General features: G+C 40.3%; 1 protein-coding gene across 1 annotated transcript in view; it reads right to left on the reverse strand.

The window, feature by feature from the left end:
- The window catches only part of LOC113985260 (potassium voltage-gated channel subfamily KQT member 1-like), a 278,155-nt gene that overhangs the window by 18,155 nt on the left and 239,137 nt on the right, over positions 1 to 20,863 (reverse strand). The gene's annotated exons all lie outside the window — the stretch shown is intronic.

Genomic DNA, 20,863 nt, shown 5'->3' on the forward strand with positions numbered 1-20,863 from the left:
CATCTTTTAACCTAAACAACAGGTAAGAAGGTTTTGTCAAAACCCTCCCCTGAAACACTTTGTAAAGGACAACAAAATTACCTTTGAACAGAAGTGATCTGGGTTTGGGAAAGTTATGAGCACATAAAAAAATTAATAATGGAAGCTTGTAACATCTGTAACTATAATGGATACCAGGAAATCTGTATTAAAATAATATATACTTGGATTCATAAATGATACTGACATCATCTATAACTATGTCTTCAAGTAGGACCCCAGCCTTGGATCCGTTTGCAAAGCAGCACGTGTTCCTTACCTCTCTGCTAAATGATTTCTTAGCAGCATGTTCCATTTTAAAAGTAGTCAAACCTATCTTTATTTAAAATGAGTTATTCCTAGTTTGGCTTATGGGCTCCTGGGCTGTCATATCATTGTGGTAGAGGAAGAGGAAAGAGGAGCAGGTGGTGGTCCTGGAACACCAATGTTAACATGCAGCCCCCACCCTGATGGGATGTTGAGAAACACTCTGGCAACTATTCTAGAGGGAGAGGGAGAAAGGGACCCCTCTTTGCTGACTCAGCCTTCCCCTCTGCAGGTTTTGGGTATGCCTGTGTGGACGAAGAGGTTGGAGGGACAGCTGTATGCCAAGGTGGCACCACAGCCCTGATTTGCTGCTCTGCTCAGGGTTCAGAGAGCACTGAAAGGCCTTACTTTTAGCTAAAACACTTGAATGTATTTAAGACTTCTTTTCTTTTTTTAGCTGCAGAAAGGCAGTAGCTTAAGCCAAAGAAGCCAAACACTTTTTTCAGTTAAAAATAATTGAACCAGAGGAGGAAATAGAGATGATGAAATCCAAAGCAACTCTAGAAACTATCCACAGAATTTTTTTTTTTTAAATTTTATTTTTATGTACCATTCTGTTTGTTAAAAGCTTGTGTTGGCCAGTCCAGATGTACTCTTTTTCTTCTTTTGTGTGGTGTCTGATAACTTCCAGCTTAATGTGCTTTGGAACAGCCAGGGAATATTTTAAGTGAAAAAGAGATACATAAATGGACCCTAAACCCAGGCAGAGTTACAGCTATTCCAGACCATGCTGAGGCACAGCTCGAGTTTACAAACAAACCTGTTATCAGTGTGATGTACTTTTCAGTCCAGAAGCACTTTTTGATCATTAGAGTGGACTTCAGTGTAGGGATAGGGGGATGGACTTTACTCAAGCTGTGCTGCAGGATGGCTGCAGATAGTGGAACGTGCATTCCAGGCTGGTTTTCCTGACATTTATTCAGGTGTCGTGAATTAGAAGAGTTATTCAGTGTAATGTAACTACTTTGATCATGAACTGGTGAAAATAAAGGCCACTTCAGTAAGGTCAGTAATAGCTCTCTGTCCCAATTTGCAAAACTGGTTTGAGGATACACACTTACAGTACTTGGGTTACTGCTGAGCTTCATTCACTTGTTACGTTTTGATTGTTTAGCAGGAAAATATATATAAAGTCATACTAACTCTATTTTAATACTGATCACTGGATAATGTTATAACTCCTTTCCAGAGTAACATACAGCATCATCAGTTCTGGACTTGCTCATTTGACACTATTTTCTAAGCCAGCACAAACAGGGACTAGATTAGTGATGGCAACTGAAATGTAAACAAGTTATCTGAGAAGCTCAGCTCTCCATCTGCCTTTTTGTGTTTCCCACTACCTCTGATTAAGAGTATTCGCTTTACACTTCTGATTCTGGGAAGAACATTGATTCCCAGTCCTAACTTTATTTTTTTAATGTGTACAATTATATCAAATGATATTTTATTAGGTAATATATAAAGCCAATCTCATTTGCACTGAAAGCATTACCAGAATCAATACAAAATGTGAAATGATGGCATCCTAGGGTACCTTTTTTTCTGCAGGTGCATGTAGCACAGACCACTCACTTCCAGAGCTGAGATTTCCCCTTGAACCTGCAGATTCCCACAGCTACTGGAGGGCAATATTTAGCAGAGATGAATATAATCTTTATTCAAATATATACACACAGCTAAACCGTGTAATTATCCTGTCATATGTATAGCATGCACCAATAATTTGTTGGAGGATAAGAAGGGTGGGAAAAGATAAATCTTACAGGAGATAAAATTACAGACTTTATCACAGAAGGATGCAGCAGTTAGTCCATATGCAGTAAAACACACTATGTTGACCTTCTATTGAGGGAGAATAGAGGTGAAAGAGTGATGGTTCCCATCACAAAGAAAAGCAGCTTATATAATGTGTTTTTAAAACTGAGGGAAGCTACAGTGTCCAAATGAAAAAAAATACATCTTCCTCCCAATAAATGAAAATAAAATTATTATTGCCTTCGGCTAAGCAAAGCCAGACAAAATGCCTTGAGCATTTTAAACCACGAGTTAAGAAAAGGTTGCAGGTTGAATTTGACATGCAAACACCAAGAAATGTCAGGCAATGATTCTGATTCCAGAGCTTACCCCAAGCCAGCAGTAGCAGAGAAGTACAACATAAATATAACAAAAGAGGTTTCCAGTCTTGTAATGTTTCATCAAAGACTTGTAAAGAACAGCTAGTTCTGGAGACTTTCCATCACTTACGTGATGGAAATTATATAAGATGCCATTTGCACAGAAACCTGAGGGAACATTTCAGAAAATGTTGGCACAACTTTATTTTTCCCTTTATTCTTAATCACAACCCCACCTTAAACCTACCTCATCTCTGTTTTAACCATATCCTTATCTGAACCTTTTCAAGCCCATGTTTGGATCAAAACTATAAATAAATTAGGATTGGCTTCTCTCAGACTGAGCAGCCTGGAGGCCTTTTTGGCTTCATCAAGGTCTGCTGACAGCCTCAATTTATGAAGGAATGCTGAATGCTGCAGATTCTGAAAATCCCTCCTCAGCAGGTACAGTCTCAGGCAAAGCAGGAAACAGTACAGAAGTGACATGTTTGGGGGGGGGGGCTGCTTTCTGGCATCTGGTTATTTTGCTGAAGATTTTGTGGCAATTGCTATCTCCACCCATTCCCCACCATGTACACTGCTGCCCCTGAAATTGTTCTGGAATGCAACTGCCTCTGCTTCTATTTGCCTCTCTGACCTGGCCTTCCCTGAAGTGAATGAGAAAGAAAGCAGATTTCCTACAGCAGTGCCCCTAGGGATTAGGGCAGGGAAGATAGTACAGGGACAGAGCAACAGCTTTGAGGAGAACCTGCAAGAAGAGGAAGAACTAGGACACCATTTAAAGGGAGCAACTGCCAAGAAAATATATTGGCAAAGGAGACACCACTGGGAGAAGCAGCAGCCAGGGTTATTTCTTGATGCTGTCCATGAACAGAATAAAAAGTAGAAAGCTCCTGAAAGTAATCAGAGGTAGATGCAACCTCATCACTGAATGTGATTTAACAAAGAAGAAAAGCCCTTGAACTTTAGGTTGTTTTTCTCAACCACAGACAGTTGGAGTTTTCAGTTACAAGTTTCTTCTGTAATATTACAAAGTGGGTTCATTGAGAAAGTGGGAGAAAAGCTCTGTGTTAGTCCCTTGCTAATTGAAATGCGTAATTAAAATGAGTAATTAAGCTTACTACAGAATGCTCTTGTGTCTGGGAGCCCAACCGCCCTTGAAAAACAATTCATCTGCTGAACTGTCTCTGAGAACTAAAGTAACCATTGGATATTTTGGTTACATTTTTCCTCTATTTTGTATTGGCAGCAAAATAAAAGTCCCTGGTCTCTTTTCTGCCATTTTATTTCTTCCATTCTTGCTGCAATGTCAGAACAAACAAGATGATGGCACAGGGATGTCTTTTCAGTGTGGAAATACAAATACAGAAAGATTTTCTTTTTTTTTTTTTTCCTCTGAGCAAACATCTTCTAGAAATTGCCACAATAACTTCCTAACTTCCCGTATTAGTGCTGTACCATCACTACTTCTAGTCCCAGGACAGGTGAAAAGCTCCTGTGCCCATGCCAGTTCTCATTTGCTTAGAAAATAGACTCTGGCCACAAACCCCTTCTTGGAAGTTGGACAGATGCTGGCAGATAATGGCTTGTGTCTACCCCATACATTACAACATTCACTGATCCTAGCAGCTAAAGGTATTGGTTTTTTACTTCTCTCTCCTTAAGACTCAGTCTTCATCAATTTGCCTTTTAAAAAACGTCTCCAGAACGTCCAGCTGGTGAAAGGCACTGCAGAGACAGTCATCACCAAGCTCAAACAACCTCCCAGATGAGGAGATGCTTTTCTGGAATCAGAATAGCCTTCATATCTGTGCAGTACAAACCAGTACCTTATTCCATAGGTTCTGGTTTGCTCACTTTAAAAAATGCCTCAACCCAAATTAATGAACTTTAAGACTTCATTCTCCTCTTCACTGTATTCAGCATTTATGGGAACAACGTGGTGTTGTTAATATACACCAATGACTGAGCGCTGTATTTATGCCTCAATGATTTTCTGTCATGAGAATATAATGCCTGGCAAAGACTGATTCTCTGAAATACCAGTTTGTTTGGGGTCATTAATCTTAATTCCTATCTTGCCTGAATAGGAACTGGATAACAGTCAAGCCAGGGAATAGTTCTGAGAATTAAAACTTCAATGGCTTTTGGGCTGCCCAAGGCTTTACATTTCTTTCTAAAAATACGTAATTAATTAATTTGCACCAAGTACTAGGAAGAAACCCTGTGGAATTGAGGAAAATGCTTCTTGTGGTTTTAAAAAACACAAAACAGTGGCTTTTGGCAGGATCTTTCCCTAGTAGTTCTTGTGATTTAGTGGATACAGCAGGGGTTATGGAAACACAACTTCTGGGTTCTTGAATTGATTGATTTAACTGATCTCTGTCTTTTTGGGTGATCTAGTTCAAATTCCTTTACCTTGCTACACTCTAATTGACATGTCCATAAAGTAAGTGCAAAACCTGCCTAAGTCATGGAGGTGTCATGGGGATTTTAAGGCAATTAGCAGTCCCAAATGAAGTTGTATTTTATTTACAGAAAGGCTCAGCAGAAAAGGAAAGGGTAGTGACAATATGTTTTTTCCTTAATGATGAAAAGAAACAAGGGATACTGAGCTGCAGGCTTGGGACAAATTGCCATGTCACTGACCCCTGAGCAAAAGCTGTTTTCCAAAGCATTCTTCCTTCTCCACCTTTACAGCCTCTGCTCCTCCTCTCCCGAGCACCTGAGCAATCTGGGAATTAATTCCCCATTCACCAGATACTCAGCAATAAAAGACATCCACAGCATCTGAAGCCAAACAGGACCATTAGATCATAAATGTGACCTGCTCAACAGTGCAGGGGATTGCATTTCACATAGCTGCCCTTGCCCTGAGCAAAAACCTTGTGCAGGACTAAAGTAACTTACCAGAAAGGCATCTGGCCTTGCTATAAAGACCTTTATATACTGTTAAAAAGTGCCTTATTTTTTATTTAAATTTGTCAGTATTCAGTTTCCAGGCTCCTGTCTCCAACTGGAGTAACAGCAATTTTAGCCTTTTCCAGCCCTGTCTTTCTTCCAGGGACCTTCAGGGGTGCCAGATGCACTGCCTATGGCCTGGCAGGGAGATCAAGCTCTGGTATAGGGAAGAGAGAGTACAGTACTGCTCTCTGTGGAATTTCCAGGAGAGACTGAAATTCTAAAACATTTTTTTCGTTGTTATTTTGCCTGTGGTTTAAATCATGCCACCAGTAATTATAGAGATTCATAATGGAAATGCTTAGACTGGCAGGAATGGAGAACGAATGGGAAGGTCTGCATGTGGAAGTGTCATAAAGGGAAAAAACAGCACAAAAAGCCCAGTGAGGATGGCAGGTGCTAGACATGTTTATGAACAGCTTTTGAAGGTTCAGGAACACAAAGGAACAGGTTCAGTCAGGAACTGCCTCCACCTGGAACTGAAAAAGGACTTCAGACACTAAGAGGTGATCGTAGGGAAATACAGAACAGGGCTGGACTCTTAAAACACCCTAGTAAGGAGACAGAGAAGAGGAAATAAATCCTAATGATTCCCAGAAGTGGGAGAGCACAGAGAAATAAAAGATCCTGGTAACTGCCAGCTCCCAAAGGTAAAAAGGGTTCAGTGCCACCTGGCTGCCATCCTGAGGAGATCCCAGCAGACACGATGAACACTCATGGAGCACTACATGGCCCTCCACGCAATGGCAGGGAATCCTGAGCAGCCCACCTGGATATGTGCAGCTGGGATACAGACACGGTGGACAGACTGCTTGGGTACACACTTTATTGCACGTGTGAGTACCTGAGTATGACAGTGAATCACTGAAACTTGCAATTTTAAAATAAAATGACCTTGCCCTTCACTAATGCTTTGTATCAAGGTTTGGTACACAACAACCAGTTTATACCAGCAGAAAGAGCCTTGCAGAAAGACCCTGGCAGAAGCTAGTTCTAAAATAGATTTTCCTATTTGATGACCTTCAAATTTGTCTTTCAAAGACCTTGTCGGAAACACATATTCTCACAACATCCTTGCAAACTTCAGTCACAGAGTTACAGCCCATTTTGAGCTCCAACACCAGTTTCTACAAACCCACGTGCCAAGAAAGAATATCACTTTGCCACTAGAGAAACTGGCATTTCAAAACCAGAAAAAAACATGTACCTTTTTTTTTGAAATTTTAGTGTGCATGAACTATTTTGCAGACAACAGTGATCATACTCATAGAACCTCACAGGAAACTTTATGTGGCCACAGACACGTAGTATTTTTCCACCCTATATTTCATAGCATGCATAAAAATCTTACAGGTCTCACTTGCCTAATACTGAAAATATGCAGTGCTTATCAATAGTTTACTACTGTGAAATAAGTATCTTGCTAAGAGTTGCAGCATCATTTGTGAAAACAATCACTGAAACCAGAAGTTTTGCTGCTGTCTTATTTTGACAGATTTCACTTGCTCATTGAGAAACTACTTTCTTTTCAAGGATTGTGCATTTTTTCTTTACTTTCAGGAAAAGATGCTATCTCTTGGCCTTTTTATTTTTCTGGCAGACCTTTAGCTCAGCCAGTGGATGAACAGAAGGAAAGTGTTCATATACCAATTACTTTTGACTCACTATTAAAGAACAGGAAAAATTCTGTTTTCAAAGTAAGTGAGGAAATCTGCGTCTTCATGCTCTGGAGAATTCTGATTTTCCTGTCTTTGTTTCCATCTTAACTCACAGGAAAAATGTTTTAAAAGTCATTATGAAACAAGATTTTGAATGCTTTTGAGCCTGAAATGATAATATGTTTCATTTCTTCCCCTGCCCTCCCCCCCATTTTAATACACTTTTGTTTCCAGAAAGGAAATATTTTATCCTCTTATAAAATTAATGCATTTTATCTGGTTTATGCCCTTTCTCCTCGGTGTAACTGGGAGTGTACCCTGAAGACATATACCCAACACTGCATCATAGGGTGCAGAATGAAGAGTGTATATCTTAGAGAAGATGTAAACTGGTTTACAGGATATTATTAAAGAATGGCACATCCATGCTATGAATCCTATGAAACTGCAGATCGTGCTGGACAGATTCAGTTCAGATACTGGTGTGGACTTGGACAATTTTCCACTATTCATAGTGTCCTGAACTGTGCTAGCATCAAATCAGTTTTGTTTCCACCCCTCTGTTAAAAAATTAAATTAATAAAAATCCCTTTTCCCCTCAAAGTTTCCTCATGTAAGAACTCAATTTTAAAGTGTTTCCCCCCCACACTTGAAAGATCATCAGCTCTGTGTTCACTGAAAGTTATTAGCAGATGAATATCTGATAGAAGCAAAAGACAGTCATATTATATTGAGTACATATGAGGTGATCTAATTAACAGGATAATAGGTATTAGTGCTTCAAAGACTCAATATTTTGGGTTTTGATTTTTTTTTTGGTGTGGTTTTTTTGGCTTTTTAATTGGGCCTTGAGGATGCCAGTACTGCAATCAAAAGTGTTTCTAAATAATTATGCAGTCATTTAGGTGGCTAACCACCTGAATTGCTGTAATTAGAACACTTGATACAAGCAATTAATTATGTTAGGAATGCTGAAGGCTGTTTTTAAGATCTAGATACAGAAATATATTCAAACAAACAAAAACAAACCAAAAAGCAAGGGGATCTTCATTTCATTTGACACATTTCCACTGATTGTTCTCTGACAACAATCTGGGAGCTTCTCTTGGAAGCTCTTTGTAATAATGAAATAAAAACTGGGAATGATGCTATCAAGACTCCCACTGAAATTAATTTCTTTTTGTCCAAGGAACAGACATATAGACATTACCTCAAATTAGCTTTATCTTCTCCTTGAGCAACTGGCTTTATTCTGGATCTGAAGAAACTTACTGCAGAGATGAGGCAGCAGCTCAAATATTCACGTACTCAAGCCCAAAATTTCAGTACTCAAAAAAGTGAAATAGGTCATGATCATCTGTCAGCTTGGAGCTGAAATAAGAACGTGCTGCTTCTCTTCCAATATAATTCTGTTACACAGAAGTTTCCAAGTATTCTCCTATCCTCCATTTCCTAAAAATTCACAAACCTATAAACTTCAGCTTCATTCCAAAGGAGCTTGACACAATTTATCTTTTTGCTTGGAAATTGCGCAAAAAGAAATTATGCAAAATCTCAGGTTTGGCATAGATTCGAAACAAAACCACTTGAAACACTGCAATTTAAAGTGAATTTTCTTTGACAATTTCAGTTTGCCCAAACCTGAAACTCAAAGCAAACCTCAGGGCAGAAGTGTAAACCAGAACAGATAGAAATCAACAGACGTTTACACAACACTCCATGAATCAAAGACACTTAAATGCACATGACATGAAGCAGAGGCTGACAAACCAGGAATCAGACAAGAACATTTTTTGAAGACAATTTACTTTGCTTTTAACAAAACAATAATTAATCTCTTCTATTACCAGTCTGCTCAACTACGAAGTCTCATAATCTCAAGTTTTAAGCTCTTCTCCCAATCTTAAAGTTTCTGTTATCATTACTTCAATCTCTCTCAAATTTTCAAGCCTCATGTCATGAGAGCTACAGGGAAAACAAAGCCAAACCCCGTCTTTAAATGTGGTCTCTGGAGAATAATCACATATGTCTGGTGAACTGGTAAACCAGTTGAGTCTGAGTGACAGCTGATAATTTCCCTGAATTATATAGTGTCACAAGTAATAATCAACTTAACCTGATACTATCACTTATCTGAAGCAAAATATCTTTCTTCTATCCAGGCAAATAGTTCATAAATATCAGGATGGTTTTTTCACTTCTTGGTTGCTTTTTTTTTTTTTTTTTATGTGGCACTTTTTGGTCAAAGAGATGAACAGTTTCAAGCACAAAGTCTTAAAAGCAGCTCATTCTCTGCTACAAACAGAGAGCATGGCCGTGGCCCCAGAACATCAGGGAAATGTTCCCTTTCATCCACAGCACCACACAGTCCACTGCACTCCTGGCTACCAAAACTGGCCTTGTCCACCTCAACACCATACCCACCTCAGGATTCCTCACTGGTACAGACTATGCAGAGCACGAAGGACAGAACAAAGAAATAGCTTTTAGTATTCTCGAAGATTAATGGAAAAGAAGAAAACAGCTCTTCGAAAGCAAGAGCCATACATATTTATACATTAAGTTGTGGCTATGCTACATACAGCTCCTATGCATTCTTGCTCTAAATGAGCAATATTCTGCTCAGGACATTTATTAGAACTGAATTGCATATTTTCCATGCATCATGAGTTTTTTAAAATAACATGGGTGAGCACACAGTTGCAAATTCAGAATGTCAGGAACCGAAAAATAGTGGGTAAAATATTCATCGAACCGTGAAAGATGATTTTTATCTAAGAAACCAGCATGTGAAATACCCATCCATCTAGGATTTGTTTAACGTCCCTCTTTGGATCTCTTATTTCTACCACCTTCCTTTTTCTTTTCCCTCCTCTTATAGGGAAGAGAGCCTTGGCACCTGAAGCTCTGCCATTCTCCTCTCAGCTTGGTTTGCCACACTTCGCATGGAATAAATAAATATTCACCAAGCCAAAGAATGTAAGCAACTCTCCAGCCTTGTGGTTCAGGCATTCACTGGCCGATGGAAGTAAACTGTTCAAGTCCCTGTCTCTTAGAGGGTATCTTTTCAGAGTGGAAAAGCGTGAATGAGACTTTGGTGATCTGGTGATGGTGCATGGTTCTGGGGAACAACATACTTGGATCTTGTGAAACTGCAGAAAGAACTGAACCTAAGCCTCTCACAGTGTGGATCCATCATCATATTAAATTACAGGAGGACATCTTCTTTTCTAGGAGCTTCATAGTCCTAATCCTCTGCAGGAGAGAAACATTTCTTTTTGAGTCAAACAAAAAAAGTGAATACCACCAGAAACATATTTTTATTTTTGTGAAAAAAAAAAATAAAATGGAAAAATGTTTATCTTTATTCAAACCAACAGAATAATTTTTTCAAATATTTGGATCAGAAATTACAATGGAAAAACAATCAAATTTCATTTTCATATTGGCTTTAAACTGAAAGAGAGTAGGTTTAGATTAGATATAAGAAAGGAATTCTTTCCTGTGAGGGTGGGGAGGCCCTGGCACAGGTTGCCCAGAGAAGCTGTGGCTGCCCCATCCTTGAAAGTGTTCCAAGCCAGGTTGGATGGAGCTCTGAGCAACCCGGTCTAGGGGAAGGTGTCCCTGCCCATGGCAGGGGGGTCGGAACTGGATGATCTTTAAGGTCCCTTCCAACCCAAGGCATTCTGTGATTCTGTGATCACCACAACCAGTTTCTACTAAGCAAACGCAAACTTGCCACTAATTAAATTATGGGATAAGTTGTCTGTGACAGTCTTTAAATCAAGACTGCAGAATCCTGTTGAAGACTGTGTTCCTGCCTGACCAGAGTGCAACTCCTGTCTATGTTATGTCAAGACCTAAGAAGGTCTTAAAATATAAGGTGCATCCAAACATTGAGTTTATGAACATGCTTCCTTCAGGCTTAGGGACTCTGAAGGAATTCATGACTCCTTACATGACATAAGTTTTCAGCAATGGAAGTTTTCAGAAAGCTGCAGTGAAGATTTTATTTCTGTTCAGAGCAACTTTTATCAATTTGTTTTTCTATTTTACACAGCTCTTATAGACTATGGACACTCTTAAAAAACACAGGGGAAGTTTTAAAAAATACATTATCTCTGCGTATTGGTTTTCAGATATCTCAAGTCACATTCTGGAACTGCAGTTTCTATTCCTGGCAGCCACAGCATTAAACCCTGAAAGTGTTTACACACCCACACACCTCTCCTACACCTTCAAAAATAACATTTTAATGGAAGTACCTAGAAAATGAGGAAGTAGCTAACTTTCCAAATGACTGAGAAGAAATACCTGAATAGGCTAAGATTTGTTCAGAATTAATGAAGGGTTTGATTCTGTGAACTCACATCGAAGTAGTTGAGTAAATGAGTTATTTCGCTGACCACATGGGCTGAGGAAAGGTATCAAGCTGCATGCAAAATTTAAGTTTACAAAATTTACAATTATGCAACTAAAATTATGCAATTAAAAGTGGTGTTGATAGAAAGTTCTTCAGTTATTTATCCTCACTATTTATGCCTGTCTGCAAAGTGGGACAAATATTGTCAACAATGTATGTTGTCAGCAACGTGCTCTGTTGTGCCTCAGCTACTGAACACAGACAGACCTGTCCTGTACCCCGGTGAGGACTGCAGAATCTCTCAAGCACTAGTAGGCAGCTGGCATCATCCTACAGGATTCTTACTGTATCAGCTATAAATTGCTGGTTTTATTACATATATTCATATTATTTACAAGAAAACTGGACATTTTGGAGACACGCACATATACGTATAAACCCCCACATCTAATACACTTTCATGGGTTAAGCTCTTTGCTAACTTTCGGAAAATAATTAAATATGCATTAAAGTATATGCATACTTCTAGGTTGTGAGCATAAATACGGAAAAATACAAACCTGATTTATAAACTCAAAAAAATCTCAAGAGTGATCTAGCCATAGTTTTAATAGCATGAAAATGACTAATTTAAGGTCAAGAGTAATTTAGTTTTGACTGGTTTTGCAATCCTTTGTTCTCTGGGTCATGTAAGTGTTGAGTAAATTATAAACCTGTAATTCTATCCTGAGGTCAAGGGACTTCAGAATTGATTTGATATATTGGTCTCCTAGAAAGTTCTTCCAAGGCCAGTACCCCCAAAACTGTGTTTATGAGTTGACCGCATTAATAACTAACAGAGTCATATAGTATTAGCAGAGGTGAAATTAAACCCTTTCAAAGTTGAGTATGTTCAGATGTGGGATTTTTAAATGAGGGACAGGAAAGTCAGATATTCTCTGTGAGAAGTCAAGTTTCTACAGAGTATTGGAAAAAAATTACATGATTGTAAAAAGGTGTAGATATTTGACTTTAAGAGCAAAATCAGACTGCATCATGAACATAATTTTAGATAATCCTGGATTTATGAAGCAAAACCTAGATCTTACATGGGACAAAAATAAACAAGGCGGCAACTGCTCTGACAGACTATGTAAGAAGCATAAATACATTAAAAAAAATCAGCAACTGCTCATTCAATGCAGGCTATGCTGTGTCCTATGACACTTGTCATTGAAAATCTGGAATGGAATATGAAGTGAGATGTTTTCCATACAAGAATTAAATGTGCCTTATAAGAGCACTTTTTAATTTTTAACCTTTTAATGTTTCCAAATGAAACTCATCACGCTGCTAAAAAAACCCCACACTGTAAAGCCCAGACAAACTGGCCTGGACTATTCTTTCATCATCAGGCAAACATTAAAGTTAATGGTCCTCAAAGTGTTTAGGGTTATTTCTTTTGCCCAACGTCACAGTCCTGAACTCATTAGTAAGAGGTGTATTCAGATTACTCTGTTCAGTTGTGATTTAAAAGAAACTCAACAGTAATCACAATCTGAAGTCTTGAAATAAATAGGAATAACCTGGTGTTACCCTTGAACAGTCCTGTAAAAAATAAGAAATAGATTCCCCCCTCTCCAACACTGTAGATTTCATGTGAATATGAATATCTGGTATCTATGGAGTACCAGGAGATGTTTCTCCTGGACAGTCCTTGGCCATCTCCTTCCACTGCTTTAAAATTCCTAGCAAGAGCACTAACTTTGCTTTTACATTTACAGTAATTCCTGTATAAAATTCCAACAGTTGGTCAGACTAATGATCAATAAACACACATCAAGGTTAAAGAAATATCAGCATCAGAATTGAAACTGCAAAGGCTCTCACCACAATGGATGACAGTATTTGACCTCGTCACACAGTAGGAACCAATTTGCAAAAAAGGAATCATATTGCTGCTTGGCAAATAACACAGGATCATACCCAAAGGCCATTGAATGTCACACAATATGTTTAAGTAGCATTTCTTTTGCAACTTCAAGGGACCTCTGAACAGGTTTTTAATGGATATTAAAAACACAAGCCAAAATTCAGGTGGCTGCTTCACAATCAGCTGAGGCCGAGCTTTGACCACACCTCCTGAGAGGAAGCAGCCTTACTCCCTGTGTCATCAGCAGATCTCACTGCCTGCTCCCATCCAAGACCTCACAGCTGCACGCTGACTTAGGTCAGGCCAGCAGTCTGTCAGAAGAATAACCCTAAAGGGGAGGAAAATAGAGCATTTTCCATTGGGTAAGTACCCTGAGCAAAACCACCATTGCAGAGCAGGTGACAGCAGCAGATGGTGAGGAACAGAAAGGTAGTTTGTAGTAGCTCAGATGTAGCCTGGTTCAAGTTGCAAAGCCATGTTTTGTGATGAAGTTTTAGGGTGCAAATGTACATATCAAGACTGGGTAATTAAATAAAGAAAATGCTAGCACATAGCAAAACCCAACTAACTGACTGACCAGCCCTCCGCTCTGCACCACTGTATGAGGGCCATCACTGTTTCAGGGCTTTGAGGTCACTAATAGGCCTTAGTGGCCCTGATCAGCCTCCCCTGGGCCTCCCTTTACCCCTGCTCATGGGCTCTGGAGCCTGTTTCAGCCCATACTCTGCTAGAGAAATGTAGGTGACCCTGTTTCTTTTGGGTCCTGGATCTGTCTCTTTCCTTGATTATGGCTGTCAATGGACCCATCACTAGTCCACACACCTGCCCACTGTTTGGACCCCAGGGGTCTACACCCTATCAGTGAGAGCACTGCTTGTGCTGGAGTCACCTGTGGATCCCAGCTCCCCTTCCCTTAGGGAGTGGCCAGACCTTGCTTGCTCAGTGACACACTAAGTGACCTAATTGGGTTGTAAGACAGAAGGACAGCAAATTTTTATGCTTGGCTTTGTCAACACTTTGTTCTCACTGTTTGCCTGTATCCATGGTCCTGCTCATTCTCAGTCACTGACTAGTTATGTACCAGAATTATGTTAGAACTACCAGCATTTTTTTTTTACTTTTGAGAAAGGCAGCTGCCTCTCCCATCCCCAGGCTCATTAAGCCAGTTCACTGCACTGACTTGGCAGAAACAGTTCACAGGTTTTGTCAGACTGCTCTTAGAATCATAGAGTTATTGAATATGCTGAGTTGGAAGAGACCCATCAGCATCATGAAGTCCAATTCCGTGGCCTGCACAGGACACCCTAAGGATGACACCATGTGCCTGAAAGCATTGTTCAAAAGCTTCTTGAGCTCTGTCCATGCTGTGACCACTTCCCCGGCAAGCCTGTTCCAGTGCCTGACCACTTTCTGGGTGGAAAACATTTTCCTGATATCTAACCACCTAACCTCCCCTGACTCAGCCTCATACCATTCCCTTGGGTCTGGTCACTGGTAAAGAGAATGAAAAGATCAGTGCCTGCCCTTGCACTGCCCTTTGTGAGGAAACTGCGGACAGTTGTGAGGTCTGACCTCAGTCTTCTCTTCTCCAGGCTGAAAAAACCAAGTGATCTCATCTGCTCTTCATATGGCTTCCCCTCCAGATCCTTTACCATCCTTGTGTCTCTCCTGTGGACAATCTCTAATGGCTTAATGTCTTTTTTATATTGTTCCGCCCAAAACTTCCCACAGAACTCAAGGTGAGGTTGTGCCAGTGCAGAGTAGAGTGGGACAATCATTCCCTTTGACCAGCCGGCGATGCTGTGCCTGATGCCCCCCAGGACACGGTTGGCCCCCCTGGCTGCCAGGGCACTGCTGACTCATACTCAACTTACCTTCAGCCAGGACCCCCAGGTCCCTTTCTCTGGCATCTTTCCAGCATCTCATTCCCCAGTCTGTCCGTACATCCGGGCTTGCCCCATCCCAGGTGCAGAGTCTGGCACTTGCCCTTGTTGAACTTCATATGGTTGGTGATTGCCCCGCCCTCTGATTTGTTGAGGTCTCTCTGCAGAGCCCCTCTGCCCTCAAGGCAGTCAACAGCTCCTCGCAACTTAGTGTCATTTGCAAACTTAGTATTACTTCAAGTCCCGCATCCAAGTCACTTACGAAGATGTTGAAGAGAACTGGGCTGAGGATGGAGCCCTGTGGAAGCCCACTAATGAGAGCTCACCAGTCAGATGTCACCCCATTCACTATAACCCTTTGTGCCCGACCCCTGAGCCAGTGGCTCACCCACTGCGTAACACGGTCAGTGAGTTGTGGGCTGAATGTTTTGTCTAGAAGGATACGGGAGAAACAGTATCAAAATCGTTGCTGGCATCCAAAGAGATTGCATCTACTGGCTTTCCTGGATCAGCAAGGTGGGTTAGCCTGTCATAGAAGGAAATCAGGTTTGATAAGCAGGCCTTTCCCCTCGTGAAGCCGTGCTGGCTCTGACCAATAACTGCACTGCCCTCCAGGTGTTTTTCGATACGTCCCGGAATAATCTTTTCCATGATTTTACTGGGTACTGAAGTGAGACTGATGCAGCTCTCTGAATTGGCTCAGAACTATATCACACAATGATCTGCAGAGGAGGGAGGAAAGGGGTGTGCAGCTGGAGCAGGACCTGCCCCTGTCAGTAGCAGTGAGCTGTTATGTTGGCTCAGCCTCAGTCTGACTTATGACTTCAACTCGGTGACTCTGCGTGCTACAACAGGCATTTGACAGCTTGTGAAGAAACAGGCAAAGCTTGGCAGGTTTGAGAACTAAGTGTTGTCTTGTAACTACATCTGGCAGGGAAGGAGGGCAAATTAGCAGTGAAAACAGCCTGCACTGATTTCAGAACGAGAGTACTCGAATTGGCTGTCTGTGAGCTCGCTTATCTAAGTATTATTTACATTATATGCAAGGTAGAACTCATTTTATGCTGAACTCAGGGCTGCTAGCAAGTTTCCAGTTGAGGGTTAGAGGAACTTTAAGTCAGGTTTAGGTTTTAACAACATCAGCAGGAGCAACTCTGAGTTGGGTTTAACCAGCATTGCAAACCTCTCCTGCAAGTAGCAGCCCATGACTGTTCACTGTGAAAAACATAGGTTTGAACGCATTTTGTGTGTGGACAGAAGATTTAGAGGCTAAGGACTAAGAGAGTTCCTACAGCTGAAGTCACTGTTGTGTGACTTCCAACGTCCATCAAAAGCATCTTCTTAGTACTATATTTGGATTTCTTTGTGTATCAGTACTACAAAATAAAATTTCTGTTTGCTGACATTTATCAGCTGCATTTTAAATGGAAGCTATTTGCTTGGAGATACTGAAAGAAACTTCTCTCCTCTCCCATTTTAGATAATATATACTGTATGGAGAGTATATACTGTATTGTATATTTTCTATAAAAACATTACATTTTTAACTTCCCTGGGACCATGTATATAAATATTTGTACATGAAATTATACGATAGGCTTTGAAATTTATGCCATACATTTCTGTTAATGTTCTAAAAATATTTGCTCAGGCAAATGAAATTTCTGTAAAATATTTTACTACAGATCAGTCAAAGGTTCTCAAAACTTTATCTTCCTAAAAAACAATATTTCACGCTATAAAACAGAGTTCCATTTCAGATATCTAAAAGGCAAATTTAGCCAGCTTGATTTAATTAATACGAAGCAGTTTAACATTTTTTAAAACACTGAGGTTTTAAGGTGAAATAAAGTCAAGATGTAAGCATTTTCTCTTATTGCTTATATGATTTAATTTTGTTTTCTAAAAACTTACAATGTTAGAGGCAAATTGCCTAGGCAGTAGGTGGGGGGTTATGTTGCATATTTCCTATTGCAATTAACAGTAATGAGAGCGGGATGTGTTGCCCAGCACACAAAGTTTCAAGTATGCAAATTGTTAATAAATCTGACTCCTCACAAACCAGCAGATTAATGCTGTATTCAGAATGATGTGTGGTCCATGATATATTTTCGAACAAACTCCTTCGGTGTCCCAACACCTTAATCACAAGCTCGGCAGCCATCTGGCGACTCCCAATGCCTTACCACCCACCGTGGAAGCCTCCTGGGTAGCTGAGTAAGAGCCCTGTTCTGCACCACCATTTATACTCACAAAAAAGTCCCTTTAATGTCAATAATTTTCCCTCAGGAAGGTTCCAAACAGCCCCCAAATCATAGGCACAATATCAACAGTTTTCCTGGGCAGTGCACAGGGGGGGAGCCTGTGCGTCTTCACGAAAAGCTGTTTCCCCGCTCCTCTTCCTTCCCTAAATCTCCATCAAAACACCTATGGTCGGGTGAGCTTGAATCACTACCAGCTCACACTTAGTTTTCCCACAAGCTCAGCCTGCCTGCAGACACCTCCTCAGCAAACCTCACACCTCACTCACAGCACTTTGTTCCGCTTGGCCAGATCCAAGCTCCCGTGAGAGAAGGCTCCTCACCGCACCTCTGCAGCCCCTGCTCCCTACCCTGCTCACACTGGAGGGCCTTGACCTCCTCCAAATGCCAGTTGCCAAAGCTTGTTCCCTCATCTCTCCTTTGCTGAAATCCCACACATCTGGATGCTCATCTCCCTTCAAAGGTGTCAGTGCTGCAGAAGCTCAGTAGCTGCCCAGAGGCGAGGGGATGTTTCAGATAATGGGTGCCAGGGGAACAGCACAGAGAAATTCATGGTCTGTGGGCATAGATTCAAGTCTAGGAATTTACGCCAGCAATTTACTAATCCCAATGAATCTTTTAGATGTGCCCAAATACTTCTTCCCCTCACAGCATTAGCATGTTGCCCAGAAGATGGAAATATTTTTTCTTCCTCTCATTGACACATCAGCAGCAAGCAACGACTCCTTAGGCTTGTGTCAATTTTACAATTTTTTTGGGGGGGGAGAGGACATATTTTTGTTCTTTTCAGATTTAACACTATTTTCTTGTAGTTCATGTGTCACCTCTAAACACAGCACTCCTAGGATCATCTCAGGTGTTGTTCAAAAAAAAGAATCAGGAGCACCAGCAATCACACTTGTCCAATTTAGAGACAGATCTCTACATAAAGTTTTCTGTTTTCCATTGCAATGGATCTTGGTGAGCCAGGAAAGAGAAAAGACTATGATGTACTCAGCAACAAATGCTTATCCACTTCTGACTTGGGCTTTATGAAGCCTATCTGTTTCCTGCACACATCCCCCAAAAGATGTTTGGGGATTTGATTTGTTCATTCGTTTTGTTATTTTTATGCCTCTAGGTAATACAGAGAGGGAACGTGTCCATGTCAGAAATCTGTGGAGGCATAAAGAGCAAGATGCAGGGTCAGGAAGGAGGGGCTAGAACCATCTGACAAACTAGACCAAGTTTGAGGTAGAGAAGATAGATTGGGATGAGGAAATAGAAATGGGGAAGATGCAAAAAAATATTTGCAGAAAATCCAGGGGCAGAAGCTGTGGAATGGGATAGAAAATAGCTTTTAGCAAAGTTTGTTATATAGTGTGTCTGCATCTCCTTTGGTGTTAGCCCACATAATGATTTTAAAATTAAAGTCTTAAATGAAGGATAGGATGTCAGTGTGTCATTACTGTGAAGCTGTTTTTTTGTTTAATGAACAAGAGCAAACACATTTCTGAAATAAAAATGATTGATAAAATTAAAAAAAATAATAGTAGGGTAGTAGCATCAATTAAGAAAGATCAGGGAATACTGTATGTTAGGTACCTTCACAAACTCAGTTTAAGCCTCTATGCATACACATACTATTATTATTGCTTGAGTCTTCAAAATGAGTGAAAATATATTCAGATATTATCTACTGTGATATATTCAGCTGAGAATGGAGAAAGTTCACGTTACAACGTATTCACAGTCTCCTTTACCTGATTTAGCTTGCTTTTTGCAATAAAGTTCAGGTGATTGTAATTTTTATGATTTGTTGTTGTTGTTTTTGTTTGTTTGTTTGTTTTTTAGGTACAGAAAATACAGTGCAGTAAAATAACATTGCAGTAGGAAAACTTCAGTTTTTGTATTCATTTAAAATCTGGGTCACTGAACAAACATTAAAATAATCCCAAACCAAAGAGACAGCCCATTCTTACAGCTGAAGAAAGGTGATGGAGAAGTTAACTGCCTGGGTTGAGCTAACAAAGGTGGGAGACTTGAAGATGGACCATTCACACAATTCAGGTACAGACCAACTTCAACTTCTATTTTACTCTGAAGGAACAACTGAAACAATGAAAGGTGTGCCTTTCCTCACACATGATAGTACATTGCAGTGTCAGATCAATGAAGATTGAAAGTGCACGTGACAAATTAAATGTAAGAGTAAACTTTGTACCAAACTGACAGTTCAGCTAGCCCTTTAAATACAGGTCTGTGCAACTTTCCCAGCAATCTTGACTCCTTTAGATTTCCCCTTCCTCAAAGGCTTCACTGTTGTTCAAGAAGCTGATTGCAAACTAAATGCAGAAGAAAAGAAGTTGCAATGAACAGATGACATAATGTCGCACTACATAAAAAACCGAAAGCAATGAAGAAGAAACTTAGTACAAAAGCTTTCTGTTCGTGCAACATAACTGCAGATAGTATTTAGATCTGGAAGAGTCAGAAAGCTCAAATCAGCATTCACAGAGAAACTTAACTTTGGGGGTTTTTATTACACACTTGTGCTCGTTTGCGAAGTTAAGCCATGGTGCCTAACAGTGATGGTTTTGTGTCAGAAATTTAGAACAGAAACTTTGTCAGACATTAAGGGTCAGATCCACAGGAGCAAATATGGATGGGAGACAGAGACCTGAAACTTCTAAAAGTTTCAAGAAAAATGCAACAAGACAGCCAAGTTTAGAGCTGCTGTGGAATCCTACCACTGAAACTTCTGACTTCTGTGCCTTTGACTTCATGATCATAAGGTTTCACTAAAAGAGTGTTTGCATTGAATGTATTTTCTTTGCATTCTTTTTGCAGATGGATTTGCATGAGAATAGTATCTTTGTTTCCCCTGGATTCCATCTGGTCCCACTGCTTGCTGCTCACCTGAAGCCATAACCCTCTGTGTGAGCCTTCACAAATGGCTACTGCAGACAGAGTTAAGGGCTTCAGAGTGAGATGAACTCACAAGATAAAAAGGTCTTCTTTACATGCAAACTTCCTTGATAATAAGAATGAGAGAGAAGGGGAAAAAAGAGAACAGAATGAATAGCAGTGACATTTCCTAAAGAAAATGTTCTTCTTTTTCTTCAGAAAAGTTCCTGTTTACATGGGAAGCTGCCATGTCAACAACATCTCATAAGTGAGCGAATGGGGAGGATTGCAATGGGTAGGCAGCACTCCCTTCTCCCTCTATGAGGGCTTATAAATCTGCTAACATTGCCCATGCCCCTGAAGACAAGGTGAGGAATGCTGGTGAGCTACTAGAACTCAGAAATGTGAGCAGCATCAGTGCTTTCCCTAAAATGCCAAAGAGAAAAAGGTAGGGATCTACCCGGCTAGGGAAACTGG

Source organism: Pipra filicauda, unplaced genomic scaffold (assembly GCF_003945595.2).
Source record: "Pipra filicauda isolate LSUMZ 115617 unplaced genomic scaffold, ASM394559v2 scaffold300_size901280_pilon, whole genome shotgun sequence".
Taxonomy (NCBI): Eukaryota; Metazoa; Chordata; class Aves; order Passeriformes; family Pipridae; genus Pipra; species Pipra filicauda.